General features: G+C 48.4%; 1 pseudogene across 1 annotated transcript in view; it reads right to left on the bottom strand.

Annotated features, from left to right (window-relative positions):
* Nucleotides 1-309: 309 nt before the first annotated feature.
* Nucleotides 310-25363, bottom strand: part of LOC144752364 (signaling threshold-regulating transmembrane adapter 1-like) — a 110487-nt pseudogene continuing 85433 nt past the window's right edge. Inside the window, exon 6 of the transcript XR_013594113.1 lies at nucleotides 310-623. The product of XR_013594113.1 is annotated as a signaling threshold-regulating transmembrane adapter 1-like (transcript). The remainder of the gene's footprint in view (nucleotides 624-25363) is intronic.

Genomic DNA, 25363 nt, shown 5'->3' on the forward strand with positions numbered 1-25363 from the left:
TCTTTTCTTATTACATAATTTGATATATGATTTTAGGGAGAGGAAACAGATCCTAAGACGAATCAAAAAAGGAATTAGGTGAGGAGGAAAAAAGCATGCTGCCTGTCGCAGAACCTTCTTGCTTACTTCAATGCAGTTGTGACTCAGTACCTTGCTCTGCACCATTACTGGTCAGGAGAAGAGTCTCCGAGTTTAAGATCCTCCATGTTGTTGTGAACCTCTTCCCTCATGACCAACATCAAACCCACACCAATCTGCAAACCCTTCCAAAGTATGCTAAATGTTCACCCTCAAATGAGATGCCGCTACCACTGACTCATGTAAGCCCTAGTACTCAATCGTACCCCCTGGTAGTCAATCCAAGACCCATCAGTTGTTATTGGCATAGTCCAGGTCCTCGAACTGTGTTTTGTACCGGTCTGTTTGTACCGAGGCATAGAGGGGGTGTTGAGCCTCCACGGCCCGCGGGCAGCTCTCTTCTGTTTCCCAGGGTCCTGCCCAGGGGCAGTGGGCTGCGGCGCCCCATTCAGCAGAGTCACCACGTCTGCGTACTGGATGCCGGAGTCAGTCATCTGCTGGACCGCTGCTGGTTTCATCACCTTCAGATTGGCGTAGCACATCTTCTGCAATGAGAGAGTTTTGAGGACCATGAAGGCTTCTCAATGCTCCACAGAAGAGACACAACCACATTCATTCAACACAAATTTACTACATGATAAATTCATATCAGGGGACACAAAAGAGAATGGTGCTCCTCTTAAGAGTACACAATACATACCATTCCCTCTCCTTCAGTCATATCCTTGTTCTATTATCACCTGCCACCTCCTCATCAAGGTGTGGGCAGCATTATTTTATCAATTACCTTGCCATAGCGTCCTCTATTTACTACTCACACAGGTCTTGCCTTTTTAAGATTACTTTTCATTGAATAGCTAATATTTAAATATTTCTGACTTATCCAAACCCTATAACTAAATATAATTAACACTGCCCCTCGTTTAATGTTATTACATGTTTTTACTTATTTAAATGCTTTTAAATTTTATTTTTAATACCTGAATCTAATGCTAAAGCTATGTTGTATCTCTAGAAATCTCTTCCACAAAGCAATTTGCACCCCCATCTTGATTTTAAGTTATTAAATTCATGTAAAAATTATTTTACATGTTTAAATTAATTTAATTTAATTGGGGGACCCATATTTTGACCCTAATGCTAATCATAACCTTAACCGATGTTTAATGACTTAGGGCCATATTTAGAGTTTGGTGAACTGTTTCCTCCATCACAAAAGTGGTGCTTAAGTGGACACCTTTCTGCACAAAAACAATCCTTAGAGTAATTTCCCTCTTTCAATGGGTGCTCCGTTACTCTAGATTCATCAAGCCAGGCAGGGCCACGCAAGGTGGCCTTGGGTGACTTGATATATCTGATTTAGTAGTTGTGTCACTCTTGCGCCCCCTTGCGTGGCGGCGCAACTCAATGATCAATCTGCCTCATGTGTTTTGGTCGCGTTCAACAACTTTTTTATTTTTAAACAAACTCCCAAAGTGGGAGCTTCTTTTTGAAAAACAAAAAAAGGACCTAATGTCATGGTTATTGTTGTATTTAACTGTCCATGGTGGTCCAGGACAGGGTACTCACGTGACAGTCGCCCCATCCAAAATAGGTCTCTATGACCTGGACAGGGCACCAGGTCAAATGCTTCAACCAGCAGAGCCAGCAAGGGTCACTGGTGGAAACCCTGTGAACTTAACCAGCTTGGTGCATTTATGGCCATTTACCTACTGAGGCATCTCTCTGGAGTATATCTATTTAGGCTCCTTTGTAAGGGCACAGGGTCCATGCCCTGAAGGGCCTTAAAGACGATACACAACACTTGGACTCTATAAAGTCTATTTATAAGATATTCCGGTGCCCCAAGTAACAGCGAGTTACAATAATTGACTTGCTTTAGGGAATGTATTGTTGTATTTTAAATCCAACACCTTCCTTACTGTTGCACAGACTGGAGTTGGAATAGTAAAATATACTATTCCAAAGTCCAGCACTTCCTTAAGGCAAGTCGTTGTAACAACTTGCGTTGTAATGGAACATGTGGTAACTACACGTTTGTTGTATTGCCAGCATTGTAAAGGCATGCGTTGTAAAAGCATGCATGAATACATCATACAGCCAGGCTGCACACTAATTGAGATTTAGCTTGAGCTGGCAGCAGTGGGAAAACCTTCCTAAGACTACACAGAAGCACAAAGCAGGTCCCTAATACTTTAATGACATGGTTCTCCAGGGATAGTTTTTACATCAAAAGTGACCCCAAGGTTGCGGACCGTGTCAGGAAGAAGCAGCTATTGCTCAGTTGGAAGCGGCCAGACATTAGAGGAGAGTGTCATGGGGACATTGTTTGCAGAACAGCATAAGAATTCAGTTTTCCCCCATTAAAATTGAGGGAATTTGTATTCAACCAGTTAACAATGTCTATCACAAGGTTATCGAAGGAGTCAACGACATCTTGCAGGTTATTATTGATTGACAGCGTGACTGCGTGTGGTCAGCACTGTTAACTAGCCTGATATGGGCTTTGATAAGGGTGATGAGAGGCCTCGTATAAATATTAAAGAGGATAGAATGAGTGCCGAACCCTGTGGAACTCTATGTTGGATAGTTTTGAAAGCAGAACGATATGGGGGTAGGGCAACCAACCTGGCACCTAAATGAAAGATAGGAGCTTATCCACTTCAATACGGTCCCACCACCTCCAAAAGTGGCTAGTCTATTCAGGCGGGTTTAGTGGTTGACCTATCAAAGGTGGCCGACAGATCGAGCAGTATTGGCAGCTGTCCACCTTCAACTGGATTTCGTCCAGGGCAAGGAGTAGGGTCAACCAGTCCCATACCCTGGCCTAAAACCAAGCTGGGTATGCTCAGACGTGAGTCCCCTGCTCACTTTGCAACTGGATTCAAGCACGCCGGGCTGAAGACGGCTGCAATGCCAGAAACCGGTCCTCGGAAGCTTGTTTCCGGTCCAGGGAAGGGATGGCTTGGCAGTTCGGGCGGGACTGTTCCCCTGAGGCACAGGGTCAGACTGATTTGCATATAGCCATGTCTGAACTGGGGTGGCAGAATGGGGTAAAGAACGGTGATGGATTAAACCCAGATCAGTTGACTGGGGGTGAGTGCTTGTATTGTCAACGCTCCGTCCATCACCACCTTTGGTTTTGCTTTGTTCGCCATAAGTTGGCAGGGTATGCTCAGACGTGAGTCCCTTGCTCACTTTGCCACTTGATTCAAGCAAGCCGGGCTGAAGACGGCTGCAATGCCAGAAACCGGTCCTCGGAAGCTTTTTTCCGGTCCAGGGAAGGCATGGCTTGGCAGTTCGGGCTGGACTGTTCCCATGAGGCACAGGGTCAGACTGATTTGCATATAGCCATGTCTGAACTGGGGTGGCAGATTGGGCTAAAGAACGGTGATGGATTAAACCCAGATCAGTTGACTAGGGGCGAGTGCTTGTATTGTCAACGCTACGTCCATCACCACCTTTGGTTTTACTCACCCGTAAGGGCCTCAAGGCGCTGGTCGTGCTGGGTGCAGGATCATTCTAAGAGCCAGGTCTGGAAGACCTTCTTGAATTGGTTCAGTGATGCAGATTGCCTGAGGTGGAGGGGCAGGGTGTTCCAGGTCTTGGCGGTGAGGTAGGAGAACAAACTTCCTCCGGTTCTGGTCCTGTGGATCCTGGGATGGAGACTAGGGCGAGTTGGGTGGAGCAGACTTGTCTGGCAGGAGGGTGGAATCCGAGGCAGTGGTTCAGGTATGCTGGTCCTTCGTCTGTAGAGCTTGGTAGGCATGAGTGAGAAACGTGTTTCTCTTGTTGACTGGGAGCCAGTGGAGTTGTCAAAGGTGTTGACTGATGTGGCTGCGGCGGGGATGTCGAGGACCAGTCTGGCTGCGGTGTTTTGAATGTTCTGTAGTTTCTTGAGTTGTTTCTGGGTGACGCCGACGTAGAGTACCTTGCCGTAGTCAAGTCTGCTGGTGGTGAGTGCATGGGTGATCGTCTTTCTGGATTCTGTGGTGATCCATCTAAATGTCTTTAAAAGCATGCACTGCGTGTGGAATCAGGCTGAGGAAACTGCGTTGATGTGGCAGTTCATTGTGAGCAATGAGTCCAGAATGATGCTGAGGTTGCGTGCCTGGCCCGTCTGGGTGGCGGGGAATCCCAGAGCATCTGGCCGCCAGGAGTCATCCCAGCCTGAAGGAGTTGGTCTCAGGATGAGTACTTCGTCTTGTCCAAGTTGAGCATGAGGTAGCTGTCTTTTATCCAGGTAGCAACAGCCTTCATTCCACTGTGGAAGTTGGTTCTGGCGGTTGTGGGTTCCTTGGTGAGAGAGGATCAGCTGGGTGTCGTCGGCGTAGGAGACGATGTGGAGTCCGTAGCTTCTGACACTGGCCATAAGAGGGCCATGTAGATGTTGAAGAAGGAGGGGCTCAGGAGGGAATCCTGGGACACTCCACAGCTGATCTCTCTGTGTTCTGAGTTAGAGAGTGGTAGTCTAACTCGCTGAGTCTGGCCGGTGAGGAAGGAGTGGATCCAGTCCAGTGCCTTGTCATTGATGTCGACGTCATGGAGTCTCGTGGGTAAGGTGCGTTGGGAGACAGTGTCAAAGGCGGCCAAGAAGTCTAGTAGGATGAGGGCTTTGGTCTCGCCCCGGTCGAGGAGGGAACGGATGGCGGCGAGGATTGTGGTCTCTGTGCTGTGGTTGCTTCGGAAGCCGGATTGGAAGGTGTCCAGAAGGTGATTAACTTTGATGAACTTGGAGAGTTGGCCAATGATAGCCTTCTTGATGACCTTGGCTGGGAAAGGAAGGAGGGAAATGGGTCTGAAGTTCTTGACGTCCTTCAGGTAAAAGGACGGCTTCTTCAGCAGGGAGTTGATCTTGACGTGTTTCCAGTCGTTGGGGAAGGTGACGGTTTCGATGGAGCAGTTGATGGTGTGGCAAAGCTGGGGGGCCATGGTGGTGTCTTCTCTGTGGAAGATGTGGTATGGGGAAGGATTCGTCAGGGCTCCTGAGTTGGTGCTCTTCATGGTCTTGAGTCTGTTGTGAGCAGGCTCCAGCAGAGCACGGTCTGTTGGGGTGCAGTGTGGTTGTTTTCTATGGTGCCGGGTCTAGGGTGTCCAAGCTGTTGTGGATCTTCCTGATCTTGTGGTGCAAGAAGGTGCTGAGTTTGTCGGCGAGGTCTTGGGAGGGAGGAACGTCTGTGGTCTCGCTGTTGGGCCTGGCAAACTCCTTAATGATGGCAAAGAGTTTTTTGCTGTTGTGTGTGTTGGCATTGATTCTGTCTAGAAGGTCCATTTTCTTTGTGTTTTTGAGGAGGAGGTGGTGTACGTTGACAGCAGATTTGAAGGCTGCATGAGTTTCTGGGGTTTTGTTGTTCCTCCATCTCTTCTCAAGTCGTCTACAGGTGCTCCTGGACTCGTGGACCTGGCTTTCTTGGAAGGTTGCTTGCATGGTCTTTTCTTGAGGGGTGCCAGGGTGATTGGCGCAGTTGGAGATCCATCGGTGGAGGCCATGTGATGTAGTGTTGGAACCCATTGGTGTAGGTGGAGTGGTTGTGCTGAGGGATTTGACGAGTAGTTCTTCGGTGGCCTTGATCCAGCTGGGATAGGGGGCGATGAGGGTGGTGATGTACATTGGATGTGACGAAGGCGAGATGAACGCAGTGGTGGTCGGTCCAGGAGAGTTTGGTGGTGTGGCTGTAGCTGATGTTCCTGCTGGCGAGGAGGATGGGGATGAGTGTGTGTCCAGCTGTGTGGGTTGGTGCAGTAACTAGCTGGTCGAGACCAATGTTGTTGAGGTTCTCCAGAAGGCAGGTGGTGTTCTTGTCCCTGGGGTTGTCCATGTGGTCATTGAGTTCTCTGAGTAAGATTTAGACAGTGGATGCAAGAGACTGGTGTGCAATGAGGTCTATGATGGTGTAGGTGAAGAGTGGTCAGGCCGGGGGGCCTGCAGATTAGGGTGCCACGACAGGAGGCATTGGGTTTGGTCCAGATCTGGAAGTGGAGGTGTTCCATGGTCATCTTTGGGTCATTAGAGTGCGTGGTCAGTCGGAGTGTGCTCTTGTGGATGATGGTGATGCCTCCTCCTGAGCGGTCGGGTCAGTATTTACGGGTGATTTTGTAACCGTCGGGGATGGCGATGTCCAGTCCAGAGCAGGGGTTAGTACAGGTTTCTGTGAAGAAAGCGATGTCAGGAGAGGTGGCATTGAATAGGTCCCAAATTTTGGTGGCATGTTTGTGGAGGGATCACATGTTGAGGAGGATGCAGTTGAGCCGGACAGGTGCGCTGTTGGTCGGCTGGACAACGAGAGGACCTGGCGTGTTGATGTGGGTGAAGGTGTGGTTGCAGTTCCGGCAGGCAAAGGGTCCATGGGCCTTCTTCACTAATGCAAGATGACAGGCAGTGTGGCGTCCAGGGTTGAGGGCGAGGAGGGTGCTGGCGTCATAGTGGTGCAATGTCTGAGAAGCAGGGTCCCTGGCGCTGGGTGCGGTCCAGGTGTGGACGGGCACAGACAGGGTTGCCTTTGGCAAGCCGTGTCTGCCATTAAGTAGTGCTGTGGGGGCTGGACAGCTGGGAGGTGGAAATGAACACTGGAGAGGTGTCTGGTAATGGGGGATCGCAGTGGCAGGGGTGACAAGGGAGAAAAAGCAGGAGGAAAAGGTAAAGGGAAGCAGAAATAAAAAGAGAGAGAGAAACACAGAAAGAGAGACAGAAAAAGCTGAAAGAGAGCCAGATGGGCCGTCAAGCAGCAGAGCGGTGATGCTCTACCACTGGACCATCATGGATGAGGCACAGGCAGGTGCCTGTGGTTGGAGGAGGGCCTCAAACTCTTGACCTTTGGGTCAGCAGCAGCAGATGGGGACAGCAGCAGCTACCAGACGGTGCTGCACTGTGGAAGGAGCAAGTCCACTAAAAGATAGTGTACCGCACTTTCACCGTGCCACCATTAAGTCTTGTTGCGGGTGGGCTGGACAGCTGGAAGGTGGGAAAACCCAGAGGCTGGAAAGGACACTGGAGGATGGCATGGCTGTGGGGGATCGCAGAGGCGAAGAGAGAGAAAAAATAGGAGTAAAAGGAAAAGGAAAGAAAACAAGCCAAAGGCAGATGCAAAAATAAAAAGAGAGAGAAACGCAGAAAGAGAGACAGAGAAAGCGGAAAGAAAGACAGAAGAGCAGTCAAGCAGCAGAGCGGTGACGCTTTACCAGTGGACCACCGGGGTTTTGGCACAGGTAGGAGCCTGCGGTTGGAGAAGGGCCTCGAATTCATGACTTCTGGGTCAGCAGCAGATGGGGCCAGCAGCAGTCACCAGACGGTGCTGCGCAGTGGAAATGCAAGTCCACTAAAGGATAGTGATCTTCTATGCTCTATTAGGAATGGCCATGATAGCAGCGGCATAGTAGTCGGCCTTTACTTTGCATACAACTGTTTTATATTCATTCAGAGAGTTCTTTAAACATTTTTTGTCCTTTTCTGAATAAGACCTTAGCCACTGCCTTCAAGTTTTTTACAGACTTGTTTTAACTCTTTAAAAGATGTGCCATATTATGGGGCAGAGGGTCGGCGAGGCGTTTTTAGATTAGTGAGGGGTATTTCTTTATCTAGTGTTGCTAAGAAATCCTACTCGAGGGCAGAGCAATTGTTCTCTGCTGTGTTCCTAGAGTTAAAGGTATTAGAAAGGCTGAAAACCTGCCCATATGTTCGCCTAGTACCTGCCCATATGTGCGGATAGTACCTGTCCATATGTTCGCCTAGTGAGTGTAAGCCAGGCCCTACCTTTCCTTGTTATGGCTGAGCCCGTCTTTGGAGTGTGAGGTTATTTTATATTGAGGAGGAAGGCTAATAATTCTAGGTCGGTCCATTACAAAGCTAAGATCTCTTTTACTTGGATTGACCCATCAGGTGAAAAAATAGGATCAAGGGTATGACCACCCCTGTGGGTGGGGCCTTGCACTAACTGCTGCAGTCCCAGAATTCCTTTGCTTCACATTTGATTTCCAGAGATACTGCTTCTTCTTATACTTGCTCTTGTTTTCTACTATCCCTGACTAAGACGACTGTTTAGGAATCAGAAAGAATAAAGGAGACGAACTATCTTTTTCAATCTGAAGCAATTAAGAGCCCTCCCTGGATTAGGGTATCAGATGCAGTCTTAGACGGAACAGTCAAGGATACAGTGATGTGCATTCTGAACTGTGCTCGAATAAATATTCAGCCAAATAAATGAGCCCTTTTTCTTAAGACCCCATTCCTAGTTTCCATAACTTCTGACTGAAGATAGAGTGATGGGGCGTGGCTTGGACAGCAATGAGGACGGGCGCCTGAGTCCGTTACTCCCACCAACCCGAGGAAAAAAACGCGAATAAATGAGCGAAACGATCAACTGTGAGACCTGAAAACCACATACAAAGACGTCGGAATATTGGGGGCACAAACAGGCAAGCGAACTGGACCGAGCGAGACATAAGAGGAGCAAGAAGATGGTGCCGCACCGAAGCTGAGTCCGCGGGCAAAGGAGACCAGGCGGGAGAGGGAGAACTGTAGCAGAGACACTCCGCACTCAGACCCCCAACACCCCGGTGCCGCCGCCCAAACCAGCCAAGTAAGTGCAAGCGGAGGCAGTAGGCAGTAACGGCAAGCGCCAGAGGGGTTAGAACAAGTTTGCGAGGAAACGAAACTGAAAGCGAACACAGGCAGCAGACATTTTGGCTGTAACACACGCCAATGCAGAGGCCCTAGTCAGCTATAAGCACAGGCAGGAGGGCTGACGGTCCGGCACAGATGAGCGGCGTACAAGCAGCCGAATGCACAACAGCCCCCTGTTGCGACTAGCTACCATCCAGCAGCCAAACAGCCATGCAGCCAAGCAGCCAAGCAACCAGGTGTGGCCGAGCTGAAGCGAGAAGGGAGCGAAACCGGACATGCTACAGGGAGGGGGAAACACCCGGCTATGGAGGCACACTCACGGGGAGTGCGAAGCCAGCGACCCAACTGGCCTAACCCCCCACACGAAATCGGAAGTGAAGCACCATAACACAGAAGGGGGCAGTATTTTGGGGACACCAGGCACCGGAGAAATGAGTACGCAGCCCAACCTAGCGATAAAGCACACGGCAGCGGAGATAGCACGCCGCAAGATCGCCCAGGGCACGAGAAGGTCAGACAAGGGGAGACCACAAACAGTGAACAGCAAGACCGTCTGGGAAGCCCCGATGAGACACGAAACAAAACAGAAAGCCCTGGTTAAGGGAGCGGCCATTTTGGACACACCGTGCGATTGAGAAATCAAACCTAATCAACCCAAAGGCCAGTCAAGACCTGGGGAAGGGGCAGAGAAAGTCATAAGCAAATGACACAGCGCACATCTGTCCAGGCAAACCTCCCACAGCAGACATAGACCCAAGCCAGGCCAGACCTCGCAGCGACAATTATCGAACAGCAGGCCCAGCCCACAGCAGGACCACACAGTTTTATACAATACATCGCAAGGCAGGCCCCGAAGGGAACGATACAAGGCAGCACACCAGGGCCTCTTGCCAGCACCCAAAGGCGGAGCTGGCGGGTGCAAAAACCAGAACAAGGTCCATCCGGGAACCAAGCAGATACAGACTCGACCGCCAACACACAAGGAAGAGCCTACCAGGCTCGGTAGGAGAACAGCCCAGCTCAGCAGTAGTAGCACAGCGGAAAGGCGGTAGGCTAGAAAGTTACCTAGCCAGAAGGGGTTTCAGCGAAATGGCAAACCAAGAAGACAAAGGTGCCAGCGAAGTCAAGAAATATAAAAACAACCCTCCAGACTCACCCCTAAAGCTGAGAAACGATATAACTCTGGACATGATCCTCAGGAAAGTCCACGAAGGGAACGAAGTTGCAAATTCCACCAAACAATCGATAACATGCAGCTAGAGCTAGCAGCTAGAAGGGCGGATCAACACTAAACAAACAGCAGGATGGACACTGTCGAAATGCGAATCAGCGACATCGAGGATGTCAACACACAGTCAAACAAGGCACTGCTTTCAGTCTCCAAAGCCACCAATATCCTCCAGAAGCAGCTGGCTGAGCAAGACGACCGCACCAGAAGAGGGAACATAAGGCTGCTTGGAATTTCGGAAGGCGAAGAGGACAGTCAGGATCCTGCTCAGCCCTCCTAGAAGAGCTTATCCCACAAATTACGGGGCTCAAGTTCGACAGACAATTTGAGCTGGACAAAGCATATCAAGTACCTGTGATGAAACTCCAAAATGGTCGGGGCCCGCACCCAATCATATGCAAACCCCTAAGGTCGCAGCAAACAGAGGCTATCCTTACAGTTGCAAGGAAAAATCAGACCTTAAAATGGAAGGACAACAAAATAATAATCACACAAGACTTCCTACGTTAAACCGTGGACACGAGGAAAGGCTTCCTGGCACTGAGAGAAAGAATGAGGAAGGACAGCATCACTTTTAGCTTCGCAGGCCCGGCAAAACTGAGAATCATGGTCAAAGGGCGTACCCTTGTCTTCGATGACCCGGACGAACTAAGAAGACACCTCCGCGGTCCTCCTCCAGAGGATATGGAAGCCCAACCCTCGGGTACGGCAAAGAGAAGAGCTTCGCTGGACAACACAGGGCCACTCCAGCCCAGGTCACTAATGCGGACACAAGGAAAGGTCAACCATGGGAAACAACAATCGTACCTCAAGCAACCGCCCTACCACAGCTTTACCTCAAACTTTGGACTGCTACCCGGAAAAGTGAGACACCTCAGTCCCGGGGTGGGACCTAACACTACCTTATTGCACCGACTCTACCTCAGGGTAGGCCACTCTACCTCACCCACCCAGGGACAGGGGAAACTGCAACAATGTAGAGACTTTTTCGTATGTGGACCACAAGTATATCCTTTACTAGTGATCATTATGCAAGCGCCTGAGGCCGAGATTTATGAGGGGGAAGAGGGTATGCAGGGTAATCTAACCCTTGTCTGCCACTTAGATCTGCTCACTTCGAATACCTCGGGGGAGGGATGGGGGAGGGAACTTTGCTGGTGCACACCCATATTTCAAAACGCGGGGGGAGAGGGGGAGGGAGGGCGGGGGGCAGGGGAGGCGGGAGGGTGTCTCAGTACAGATTATACACATCTATTTTGTCTTTCTCTAACTTTCACCTTCTTAACGGATATGCATACTCGGTCAGCAAGACTATCGGAGCAGCCCATCTGGTAACATAAGGATGCACCATCGGAGGGCGGGGCGGATACAACTGCAGGGGGGGCCTATTCCCCAAGGAGAACACCAAAAAAGAGCGACAATAATCACAAACCATGACACAACATAAGCATTCCCAGCTACTCTCAGATCTAAAAGTAATCTCACTTAACGTTAAAGGGTTCAACCACCCGATCAAAAGAAGGAAAGTAATCGACTACTTAACAAAACTTAAAAGTGATGTGTGCGTGCTTCAGGAAACGAAACTATCTGAAGAGGACGCACAACGTCTGAAGGCGAATTGGATAGGCCTAACCCTCTGCTCGCCAGCTGTGCACAAAAAGAGAGGTGTAATAAACTAATAATCAAGAAAGCTAGACTAACCCTACACGAGTATTATGCAGGTGAGGATGGGAGATTGCTAATAACTAGTCTCAAACATGGGGAGGAAACAGTACATATCGCCAATATTTACGGCCCTAACACAGAGGACGAGTCCTTCTGGAGAGAGGCAGAGAACAAACTCAGCAATCTCCCCCAGGACGAGCTCCTGATAGTAGCCGGAGATCTCAATCAGGTTCTGGCTCAAGCCATAGATAGACACCCACAAAGAGCCAGCCACCAAACTCAGGGACAACACACCCTTAAGAATCTGTGAGCCAAGCTCCACCTCGAAGACCCATGGAGACTCCAACACCCAGACGCTAGAGACTACACTTTTTACTCTCACCCTCATAACTCGTACAGCAGAATAGACTACATCCTTATCTCAGCCACACACACTCACCTCATAGAGCATACAGAGATCGCGCCGAGAGCAGTGTCAGATCACTCCCTCATCAGCCTAACACTTAGCGGACCCCATAACGAACAAATAAGCCATAGATGGAGATTCAACAGCGACATCATTAGGAACCCAGCGAATGCAGTTGCCATGGAGGAGGCCATTAAAGATTACCTAGAATTCAACGACAAGCCAGGCACAGACAAAGGAGTACTCTGGGGTGCCATGAAAGCCACAATCATGGGCAAAATAATAAGCATCAAGTCTAGAATGAACAGGGATAGAAATAAAACACTACTGGAACTAGAGGGGCAGATCAAAGACATGGAGATGCACCATAGCGCCAATCTAGCCGACAAAAACACACTGACGGCCCTAACGAGGAAAAAATACGACCTTAATAAACTATTAAGCGAGAGGGTTGGCACCTGGATAAACAGATACAAAGCCATAAACCTCTGTTCAGCGAATAAAGCAGGTAAAGCCCTTGCCTCATACCTTAAAAAGTAAGCAGAGGCAACACGCCATTGCGGCAATGACAGACTCTAACAAGACATCCCAAACAGCCAATAAGGGTCTTTAAAGACTTCTATGAGGAGGTGTACAAAGAAGACAAAGACCTTAACTCGGATGGGGGAGCTGCTCTCCTGGACAAGCTGAACCTACCCAAGCTAACAGAGGCACAACGTGCATCCCTAGAGCCAGACATAACAGGAGCAGCGATAGACATGGCAGTGGCTGCCCTAAAGGATAACAAGGCACCTGGCCCGGACGGCTACACAGCAAAATTCTACAAATGCTTCCTCCCCCTAATTAAGAACACAATGAAAGAGGTTTTCGCACACTGTATCAAAAAAGGGAAGATGACAAATTCAATGGTGGAGGCCAACATAATAGTGATCTCCAAATAAGGAAAAGACACACACTTCCCGCAAAACTACTGCCTTGTCTCTCTAATTAACGTAGATTGCAAGATCCACGCGAAAATACTAGCAGGGAGACTCAACGCGCAGCTCCCAAGCCTCATCCACAAGACGCAGGTGGGCTACCTTAAAAACAGGCTATCCCAAGACAATACCAGACTCCTATACAACATAATAAACCACGCCTCTGCCAACACAAAACCAGCGGGTATGATCGCGCTGGACGCAGAAAAGGCTTTTGATAGAGTTTCATGGCCCTTCCTTGACCAGTGCATGCAAAAGTTCGGTCTAGGTGACAACTATAGGACAATGGTGATGGCACTATACAAAGATCCTAATGCCCGGGTAGTAATAAATGGGGGCACATCAGAGCCCCTTTGTCTGGAAAGGGGAACCAGACAAGGCTGCCCACTTTCCCCGGCACTTTTCCTACTGACCTTAGAACCCTTGCTGACCATGATCAGGAACAACACCGGGATAAAAAGGTATGCCGGTCAAGGGCAACACGGTCAAACTAGCTGCATATGCAGATGAAGTACTCATCATGACAGAGGACCCAGAGCCCTCTATAGAAGCACTAATGAACAGCATCGAAGAATATGCAAAGGTTTCCGGATACAAGCTCAATAGAAGCAAGTCCGAATGTAAGCCACTCAATGTTCACACCACTAAGGACGTGCTGGGGTCTCAGGACTACACTGGCAAAGAGGCGCCCTAAAATACCTAGGTATCTATTTCGACAGGGACCTCAAGTCAACACTTGATCACAACGAAAAATCAATAATAAATAAGATAAAAGAGAGGCTAGACACATGGTCCCCCAAGTATGTCAGCTGGTGGGGCAGGGTAGAAACAATAAAAATGATTATAACCCCCATGGTTAACTACTTACTGAGCATGCTCCCACTAATAGTCATGGAAGACTTTCACAAAAAGTTAAACATCATGACAAATAAGTTCCTCTGGAGACGTAAGAAAGCCAGGATAAGCCTCCTGAAACTAATGCTGAGCAAAGACCTAGGGGGGCTGGACGTCACAAAATTTAAGACTTTCCAGACAGCCTGCCTAGCCAGACAAGGCATATACTGGCTTACGCCAGACCAGGGTTATACACCGGCTTGGCTGGAGCTAGAGTGAGCAATGTTAAGTGGCCTTAACCCAGCGGCTCTCCTCACTGCAAACAAACACCCAGAAGCGGGCAACATAATTCTCAAGAACACCAAAAACGCCCTCCTATATGTAGACATAAGAATGGAAAGGAGCATTAGGAACACAAAATGGGAATTCATTTGGTTCAACACCAAAATAAAATACAAAGACAGTATACTTACCTTAGCCTCATGGTCTCAGTGGGGAATCTCTACCCCATCCCACCCAGAGGAACACGATTCCCCGACCACTTTTGCCAGCCTATAACATGTGTACGACCTTCCTGACAAAGAACTATATAACTTTCTTAAAATAAAGGCAGCAATCACTAAAGCAGGCCTGAGCAAGGAGATCCCAACAATCCATCAATACATGGCCAACCTCAACAAAATTGGGCACCAAACGTCACACCTATATAAACTCCTAAGCGCAAAGACAACAAGATTAAATAGGAAGACCATAGATTACTGGGAAATGCTGCACGCCGGTCATTTTAGCGAGAGAGAAAGGGGACACCTCAGGTCATCAGCAAGCAGGAACAAAGTCACCACTACGGGAGCACAAACCAAATTCTGGCTCCTACATAGAGCGTACTGGACCCCGGCGCGCCTAGCGGCTGTCGGGCTCAGAAACAACAATATATGTTGGAACTGCCAGAAACAAAGGGGAGACTTAGCACACATTATCATCCACTGCCCTAAAGTAAAGACATTTTGGGGGAAGGTAAGAGATTTCATCTATAACGTAATGGGGTACACACCACAACTAGACATCCTCAACACAGCCACCGCTTTCATGGCCCCAGAGATACACTCTAATAACGACCTACTCCTCACAGCGGCAACTAAGAATATCCTTTCTAACTGGAAGGACACAGGGAAAGCCACTTTCAAAGTCTGGTTCAACTGGGTCACCTTCCTAAGGGGAGCAGACAACATAACACAAAAACGCACTTCCCAAGACGGCCCAGACAACCAGATGTGGCATTCCCTGGACAAATACCTTGACTCGCAAAAACTGCAGTGAACACACCACACAGCCATCCCTCCCGCCTCTGACCCCCCCCCCGGTGCCGCCCGTCTCTATGCTCTGAAGTCAAAGCCACCAACCACTAACTAAACTCGTGTCCGTTTTCCCTCTTCCTCTCTCCTTTTCCTCCCTTCTCTCCTACTTACCTCTATACACTGTCTCTTCCGGCTTACGAAGGCAACGCACAGGAACGCTAAAATGCTGCCAAGGATATAAGTCGATTATGTATAAGCATCACTCAAGCGTCTCAGCATAGCCAGTATTTATCATCAGTTATGTCCGACGCAACAACAAGACCAGTATTGCCTTCGTTTTGTTTTACTCTGTACTGTGATTGTCAAAAATTTCTTTCTAATAAAATCTTTTGAAATCAAAAAAAATAAGATAGAGTGATGTGCATTCTGAACTGTGCTCGAATAATTATTCAGCCAAATAAATGAGCCCTTTTTCTTAAGACCCCATTCCTAGTTTCCATAACTTCTGAATGAAGAGTCAGTGAAATCCAAGCATATCTAGCTTCAGAGCTTTATTTACACACAAGCTAAGTCTGCCAGTTCCATCTAAACAGGGGTCATGTGCTTATTTAAAATATAATTCGGGGGGTTGTAACTAGGGGGTGGGTGGGGCTGCAGCACCCACAGGTAACCTTTGAGGGCTAAGCTGGATTTCAGCCATGAAGAGGGCCTTACAGTTCATTTTCACGCAAAGTAGTAAGCCCCAGCCAGCGCGCTCCACGATAAATCCTCCATAAATGAGAGACGAACATCACAACATTGCTCGAGTCATAGAAGACAGTGTTTGTAAACTGAGACTACCCTCACTAAAGGAACAATCTGTTGGCGCGTAAAATCTATTTACTTGCTGGACAACAATGACACTCTTGTGATACCACTTCGGATCACCTTTTAAAATTTCTACCAAACCCACACAAACTACAACCAGTGCTGGTAACACTACCCTAGCTGCTTGCTAGTTCTATGCAAACCACGATTATCCTATCCCTGAAATGTTGATGTGCATATCCTTGATTGTGGGATCCTCTGCTACAGTCTACTGGTGTCCTTTCTCTATATATATATTTTGCATCCTGAAGAAGACCCTCTTCTAAATAATTGTTATTGAGGTCGAAATATCAACAGGCAACTATTACAGTGGTCTGTTTTTAAATTGATATAGTATATCAAGACTCCAAATGGAAGTGTTTGCTTTAACATCCTGAATGTCCTTATCCGTCACATGTAAAGACTTGCATCATGTATTGCACTTGCGCACTATTCAGTCACCTTATCACTATCACTGCGCCATCATACTTTAGGAGCACCTTGTTATAAGATTGATTTGAGAAATTGAATTCTTGTTAATAACGAGACATTTTCATTATGAAATACCAATAAAATTATACACTAAATTAAAAAGCCTTATTAGTGAGGGTTTTTCTATACCTATTGCCATGGAAGTCAAGGGCTACACTTCTGCCATAAGGACCAATTATGCCTTTATTAGTTGTCCTGCCCAGATACCAGGGTTACTGGGTTGCCCCTTATTTTTAAATATTTAGCTTCCTATGATAGACTCCTTCCATTTCTCCCATTGTGGAGATCTGTGTTTTCCTGTCATTCCTGTACCTAGGGATGCTCGTGCATGGTACATAACTGTGAAAATGGGGTTGTTAGACTATGGAATTTTTTTGACACACTTGTAAAGTAAAATATTAGCTTAATTTGTGTAATTTCAAGTTATATCAGTCCATCCAGAAAACCACCTCACAGCAAGCGGAAGGTCGTCCCTCTTCCCTCCCCCTCCCCTGTGACCTCCTCTCCTATTCCTCCCCTTCACAGTATGCCCCCTCCCACATCACTTCAGCCTTACCGCTAGCTAATACGCTCCTCGTCCAATCTGCACCATCCCGGTACTCCAAACTCCTCTCCTCCCCCATATTCCTTCCCATCAACCCCCTTTTTAGTCCACCTCTCCTCCAACCTTCTCCCACAGTGAACTTTCCCTACGCTCCCCTTATCCCTGCCTCCATCCCTCCTTTCCACCCCCTCCTTCCCTCATTATTCACCCCGATTTCTCCACAATCCCACTGCATCTCTCTCCTCCCTCCCACTCCTCCAGCAAGGCTGTGCTACTCCCTTTCCCCCCTTGGTAACCCTTTCCATTTCCCTCCCTCGAGCCCAGCAGAACCACTTCCTTTCCTCAACTTCCCTTTCTCTCAACCCCCTCAATCTGCCAGATGCCCATTCCTTCACAGCCACCTCTACTAGCTGACAGGACCTCCACAACCACCTCACCTCTTTTCCTCCCAAACCTCCGACATTCCCATGACTCCACACAGTGCTCCCCTCTCCTTCTACCCTACCGCTGTTTTCCGCACCCATCTCCCTCTAAATTTGTCCTTAATTCCTCTCCTTCTTGCAATACCAACAAAGACAACTCTCCCTTCAACTCCCGCTCTCAACCTCCACCTTTCTCCACTTGTGAACCCTATACCCCAACTCACCTCCTGTCCCCCCACCTCTCCCTGCCTTCCACCACTAATTCCGCCCCCCCCCCCCTGTTTCCATCGAGCCACCCAACCTTCCGTGCTCTGCCTTACCCTCTCTGGAAAATAAGCTAGGCTCTCTTATCACCTCCATCTCCCAGCTTACAGCTGCCATTTCACTTTTAAGCTCTAAGATTTCCACCCTTCCATGCACCTCTACTCCTTCCCAACTTCCCACGAGATGCACCTCGCCCCCTCACCCCAATACAGCCAAGCTCAACCTGTCGTCTGCAAACTTCGTTAACTCCCACAAGCCCTTTTTTTTTTTTTGGGGAGTTTTATATAGCGCGAACTAGAACCGAACCGAATCAGTTATCAGAGCGCTTTACATAGAACCAGTTACGTTACATGAGGACACACTTTCATTTTTTTAGGCACGGGGAGATTAAGTGATTTGCCCAGAATCACAGGGGGTTATTGACGTTGTTACCGAGACTCGAACCCAGATCCCCAGGTCCGAGGTCGAGCGCCTCAGCCGTTAGGCCAACCCCTCTCCAACCCTTGAACACCACCTTTCTACAACCTGCATCCCCTAGCAACCCTACTATCTATACTATTCCGACCATCTCCTCTGTCAGAACCAAGCATCCACCTAAACCCTCCCGAGCACCCCCCGCATAAGTACAATATCCTGATCACCTTCAGAGCCCAAGTGCCCCGTCACCAAAACAGTCTTGACAGAGCTGCGCTGTCTGCTCCACAACTGCATATCTGCAGTAAAACACAAACTTGAAATCTCCGATACCATCACCCATCACATTATTGACATGCTCTTCCTCACAGAGACCTGGTTCAAAGATACCTCTCACTCTATGTTTGATCTCCTATTACCCACAGACTATTCTATATTTAGGAATGACAGAACTGACAACACGGGGGAGGTGTTGCCGTCATCTTTAGAAACTCCCTACAACTTAAGGCTTCTCCTATCAGCTCCTCCCACACCTTTGAATGCCTTTCTCTTGAGCTATCTCCTGGTTCCGTGATGCTAAAAATATTGATGTCGGTCCCCTCTGTGAATCAGCTTTGTTATCACTTCCAAGGCTAGACCCGAACCTAGATGTTGACGAACTCACCTCCCAATGCCTCACTGTTCTTGCAGCCGAAATCAATAACGTTGCTCCACTCAAAAGCAAAAGGATAAGGCCCACTCCCTCAGCACCTTGGTTCAACAAATCCCTCTATGAAGAAAGGAAGCAGCTAAGATTCCTGGAGAAACAATGGAGGCAAGTGCCCTTCACCGATAATTTGGCCACGCTTCGCTCAGCAAGATCCAAGTACCACAAGCACATCTTCCTTGGGAAAGCGGCGCACTTCAAAACCCTCTTTGACTCAGCCAAAAATAGACCCAAAAAACTATTCGATCTCATCAAGACTCCTAACTGCTCTCCCCCAACCTCCAAGTTGGAGGATTCTACAAAGAGAGCAGCGGATTTCGATATATTTTACGATGAAAAAGTGAAATCACTTGTGGATCAGGTCGCTCATCCTACCCCTCCAGAGGAGCGCAAATCTTTAGCCATTTGGCAGAACTTTGACCCCATATCTGAAGATGCCCTTCTCAAGTGCATCCGCGAAACAAAGCCCTCCAACCATTATCTGGACCCCATCCCCAGTGCCATTGCCATTGACTTCTATACCCTTTCCCTTTCCTATTGGACCACTCTGGTCAACCTCTCCCTCTATCAAGGCTCCCTTCCTGTCTCCTTCAAAACTGGGCAGGTCACGCCTCTGCTTAAAAAACCCACTGCTGATGTGACTGACCTCAACAACTTCCGCCCCATCACTAACCTACCCTTTCCTGCGAAGATCACAGAAAGATGTGTAGCGAAACAACTCTCTCGTCATATCAAGGACAATGATCTTCTTGACAATTGTCAGTCCGGCTTCATCCAAAACTGCAGCACTGAAACAGCCCTACTGCAAGTGGTTGTTGACGCGCTGAGGATACTCGATTCGGCGGGGTCCTGTCTTCTAATTCTCCTTGACCTTTCTGCAGCCTTTGACACTGTCAATCACAACACCCTCCTCAATACTCTTCACCAGAGAATGTGCATGGAGGGCACTGTGCAAAAAATGGTTTGCTTTCTTCCTCTCTGACAGATCCCTAATGATCCAAATAGCGAACAGTCTTTCACCTCCTGTGGCGGTAGGTTAAGGTGTTCATCAAGGCTCTATACTTGCACCCACATTGTTCAATCTCTATTTAGAACCACTGGGAAATCTCCTAAGTAAATCCGGGATCCACTATCATCTCTATGCAGACGACACTCAAATCTACCTCAAGGTTGCCTCCACTCACGATCTCTCCATCCTAAGCTCTACTCTCGACTCCATTCAAAACTGGATGTCAACTCATCAACTGGTTCTGAATCCCTCCAAAACTGAATTCCTCCTCTTCTCCTCCTCACTCTCTCCTCTCCCGGTTCAAACATGGATGGATCAGATGAAACTACTTAACAATAAACCCATCATTGTCGACAGCGTAAAATCCCTTGGTGTCCTACTCGACAAAAAACTCAATCTAATCTCCCACATCAATTCCATTGCAAATTCTGCTCGATACCAACTGCGACTTCTTTGGGGAATACGGCGCTTCTTCCCGGAGCAGGACCTTTTAACCCTGGTGCAATCGCTGGTCCTCTCCGGACTGGACTACTGCAATTCTTTTCTTACTGGCCTCCCCAAATCCCACTTGTCCCCCCTTAAATCTGTTTTCAATTCAGCAGCTCATTTCATTTATGGGGCCAAAAGAAACGACCACATCACACCGATGTCATCCACCCTCCGCTGGCTTTCCATCGAGGCTAAAGCTATCTACAACTCTGCCTGCATCACCCACAAAGCCTTCACTCTCCTCCCCTCGCTACCTGGCGAATAAACTGAAACTCTCTGGAGGCTATAGACCATGGGTACTCACAAACTTTCTCTCGGGGGCCAAATTTACAGTGTGGTTTGTTTCCGAGGGCCGCACCGGTGGGGGCGGGGTCAGTAGGGCAGGGGGCGGGGCTAGATCAACAAAAAAAACTATGACCATGAGGTTGATCACAGGTCCCTGCAGCGGATGCCTTCTTCGACTGCGCCACCACACCCGGCATACACACATCTATCTCTCTCCCTCGCTCCCTCTCTCCCTCCCTCCCTCTCTCGCTCTGTCTCCCTCCATCCCTCTCTCGCTCCCTCTCTCTCCCTCCCTCACTCTCCCTCCCGAGCTCCCTCTTTCTCTCCATCCCTCACTACCTCCCTCCCTCCCTCCCTCCCTCCCTCTCTCTCCCTCCCTCTCGCTCTCTCCCTCCATCCCTCTCTCCCTCCCTCTCTCGCTTCCTCTCTCGCTCCCTCTCTCGCTGCCTCTCTCCCTCCCTTGATCCCTCTCTCTCTCCCTTACTCCCTCGCTCCCTCCCTGTCTGTCTATCTGTCTCTCTCACTCCCTCTCTCTCTAACTCCCTCTCTCCCTCACTCCCTCTCTCCCTCACTCCCTCTCTCGCTCCCTCTCTCCTTCTCTCCCTCCCTCCCTCCCTCCCTCCCTCTGTCCCTCCCTCCCTCCCTCCCTCTCTCCCTCCCTCTGTCTTCCTCCCTCTGTCTGTCTCTCTCTCTCTCTCACTACCTCCCACTCCCTCCCCCCCTCACTCCCACCCTCACTCCCTGCCCTCACTCCCCCGCCCTCACTCCCTCGCCCACATTCCCTCACCAACACTCCCTCGCCCACACTCCCTCCGTCGCCCTTACTCCCTCCGTCGCCCTCACTCCCTCTGTCGCCCTCACTCCCTCTGTCGCCCTCACTCCCTCCGTCGCCCTCACTACCTCTATTACCCCCACTCCCTCCGTCACCCTTACTCCCTCCGTCACCCTCACTCCCTCCATCACCCTCACTCCCTCCATCGTCCTCCTCTGTCGCCGCCCTCCCTCTGTCTCCATTTTTCTGTCTCCCTTTCCCTGTGTCCCTTTCTCTGTGTCCCTCTCCCTCCCTTTCCCTCTACCCTCTCTCTCCCTCTCTCTCCCTCCCTTTCCCTCTCTCCCTCTGTCTCCCTCTCTTTCCATCCCTCCCTCTGTCTCTGTCCCTCGACCTCCCTCTGTCACCCTCTGTCATCTCACCCTGCCTGTGTGTCAGCCCCGGGTGAGACAGCTTCCTGGCACACACAGCCGCACCCAAGCACTTCACGGGTTGTTAAGGCCATTTGCATGCTAATGAGGCTTTGTTGTATTGCACCTCTTCTTAGGCCCCTGCAGCTCCACTCTGGCTAAGTGAGAATCGCCCGCCCCTGACCCCCACAGAGCAGCAGAGACTCTCAGAGTGCTGCAACTACATTTACATTTACATTTACTATGAGTACCCATGCTCTAGACCATCACGTAACGCGGAAATTCTACTGCTTGAACCTCCCACTTTCAAGAAGGAAAGATCGATGGCCCAATCCTTTTCAGGCGACGTGGTGAGAATCTGGAACTCCCTTCCGACTCAGCTCCGGACCACCGCCTCCTCCCAGGCCTTCAAAATGGACCTCAAAGTTCTCTTCCTCCAAAGACACTTCCAAAAGTAATTCACGTCCTCTCTATTATATGAAGGAAGACCTCCCATTACTGAAAATTCTATTCTCCATGACTATGGAAGTGCCTTCCCAGTGTGTTCTTGTAGTTGGAGTGTTTGCCATTTTTTGCAGTATTATCCTTGTACCTGTGTTTGGAACTCTTTTGTAACATGCACACAACAATTTTCTCTTGTAACACACTGTTTGCTACCTCTCACATTTTGTTTGTCTTTGATACATGCACAAGTGCCACCATTGCCTACGTAACGTTTGTTCTTGTGCCTGAGTGTCTAGCATATATTGCAGTATTATACCTCTAATTGTACTTTGTTTTCTCTTGTAACCAGCATACTTGTCACTTTTTCCTCCTGTGCACTGTTTGCTACCTCATGTATTTTGTTTGCTCACAATTGTCACTTTTACCTCATGTAACTTAATGTTTGCTTTTATAATCTGTTCACGTGTAATGTTCTCCTCATGTATCAGTTCTGTTCCTATTGTGAAGCGTTCTGATGCCTTCGGGTAAAGTCCGTGCTATATAAAAACACATAAATAAATAATTGCAACAGTACCACAATGGGCTAAATGTACAGCTACATATGTGAAAAATTACTCCATATGTGTCACCACACTTCATGCCTCATTTTTATTTTTTAAATACTAAATCAGAAGGTTGATGTTCATGCTTTACCTCCCTATTTAGCAAAGGGTTTATTTTGGAGTTAAATATTGTTTTTATTTTTGCTATACTTTACCACACAGTTGGGATGAAGAACTCTGCATGGTAGAGTATAGGAAAAATAAAAAAGTTTAAGTCAAATATCAAATATTAATATAAATATATTGTATACATTTATTTTATATGTAGAACAAAATAGAAAAGCTACAGCACAAGTAACTTAATTACAAGAAATATATAAAATTAAATTGCAATTATTTTCTGAAGTTTAAATTAAAACATTAATTTCCACCTAAAGAAAAATATTTTTTATTATGCAATACTAACTATTAAAAGTGACGTAAAGAATTAATTGAAATGAAATGAATTATATTTTCCTAAAAAATATTATTTTAATTGTTCAAACCAAAATAAGGTAAACATGTTCTATTTTTATATATGTTTACCATTACATTAGTTATATTTTAAACTATTTTTAAAAAAAATATTAATTAAATGTAATGTTATTTCCCATAAGGTTTTATTTTAATTCCCTACCTCCATTATTTTTTGGGGAGGGTTTTCAACACCAGTGGTAAGCCATTTTGGTTCTTAACTTACTGCCGTGTTTTTTCATAGTAACGTCCGCTTGGTTTGGGTTTATAGCCTAAAGTAGTAAACTTACTCAAAAGTGTAAGTCACCTTTGTGAATCAGGCTCTGTATTTCTGAAGGCCTCACTTGTCTTGGCTCAGTCCTCAGGATGGGAGTTACATTTGATGTGGTCAATGTTTCAGAATGAGACAATTTGTAAAACTGCACAAACCGCATATTTCTTCAGAAAAAGAAAGAGAGAGACAAGACAGGGGCAGATCGTCCTCTGAGAGACAATCAAATAACGCTAGGATTATTCATTGGCCTTAGAAAGCTCACGTCAGTGGCCAATATCCCGACTATCAAAATGTTCCCGCATCACTGATATAATGTGCAGGGAAGTCTATATCTGTAGCAGAAGCAGGCCCCCCGAAAGTGCGGCCAGTCACAAGGGCAGAAGTACCTGCATCCTACAGATGTGGCTCTCAGTCACAGCTGTGGCATAGGTAAAGTGGGGGGCTGGAGGGGACGAGGGGACGAAGTAATAAAAAAACATACCTGACGACACCGGCCACCTCGGTGCTCTTCTCCGGCTCTCCTCTAGGCAGTCACTAGGGCACAAGCTACCCACCCAATCCCAGCACTGCTCCCAGTAGCATGAGAGCAACACCAAGATTAGTCTGAGCGGCCCGGTTCGCCACTCAGAAAAAGCCTTGGGGTCTGTGCTGTTTCTCCAACCTGGCTGTGCAGCAAAGCTGGGTTGGAGAAACATAAGTGCGCATGTCTGTTTGGCCAGACTAAGATTCACACTTTACAGTACCCATCACTTCTCCCCATGGTCCAGCCCCGCACCGCCCTACAATGACATCGGGTTAGTAAGTCAGCGGAAAATAAAATGATAATATTGTTTTATTATCATTTTATTTTTCTCTGACTGACTTTGACAAGTGAGGCTATGCTCCTCCGCCATTAGAGAGGAGCCGCCCCTTAGTCTGGAAGTACAACAAACCCATTCACATGGTGCTTGTTTGGGTCACAGAAGTCACCCGCCTCCCTCCCTTAAAGTCCCTGCTTGTAATCTATTCACAGATGAGGGGTGAATCGAATGCTTGTTCCTATGGTAGCCATGTTTCTCTTAGTCCCACAGATGCCCCCTCTCAGCACTGGCACCTGTTTATCAGTTTTCAATGTCCAGCCCTCCCCGACCCCTACTTAATGGTGGCCGCTGCGGGGACAGGCAAGAAAGACCACTGACTCATTGTCAGTGAAATTGCTCTCCCACCTGCGCAGCTCCACCATTAAGTGAGGCCTACCCCTGCACTCTCGAGTGTTGGTGATCGAGGCCCTCCTCCACCCGCAGGTTTCCCTGCGCCTCATCCCTGGTGGTCCAGTGGACCTCTGTCTCCTTCCTCTCGCTCTGCTTTTTCACTCGTTTTCACTCGTTTTTCTACCCTCTTTGATTTTTCACCTTTCTGCACTTTTCTGCTTCTCTGCTCTTTTCTGCTTTATTTCTGATTATTTTCCCTTTTCCTTTATTCCTTATTTCCTCCCTTTACCTTTACCCTCCGCTGCTGCCCCCACGGCCCCTCCCCACCAGCATGACCAGTGCGACTGGCCCAATCCAGCTCCCCTCCCTGCTCCCGGCTGTCCAGCCCTCCCTGACCCCTACTTAATGGGCACGGCAAAGGCAAGCCCGTCTGCGCCCGTCCGCGACCAGCGCCATGAACCCTGGACCTCCGCACCACCAACGCTATGACCCAGCAGCACTCCACGCACTGCCAGGAACTCAGACCCAGCACAACCCAACCGTAAGAACACACCCAAACCGAAGACCCTGCAATACATCCTCCTCAACGTCCGATCCCTCAACAAACACGCCACCGAAATCTGGGACCTCCTCGACAGCACCAGCCC

The sequence above is a fragment of the Lissotriton helveticus genome, chromosome 5_1 (assembly GCF_964261635.1).
Source record: "Lissotriton helveticus chromosome 5_1, aLisHel1.1, whole genome shotgun sequence".
In the NCBI taxonomy this organism is placed as follows: domain Eukaryota; kingdom Metazoa; phylum Chordata; class Amphibia; order Caudata; family Salamandridae; genus Lissotriton; species Lissotriton helveticus.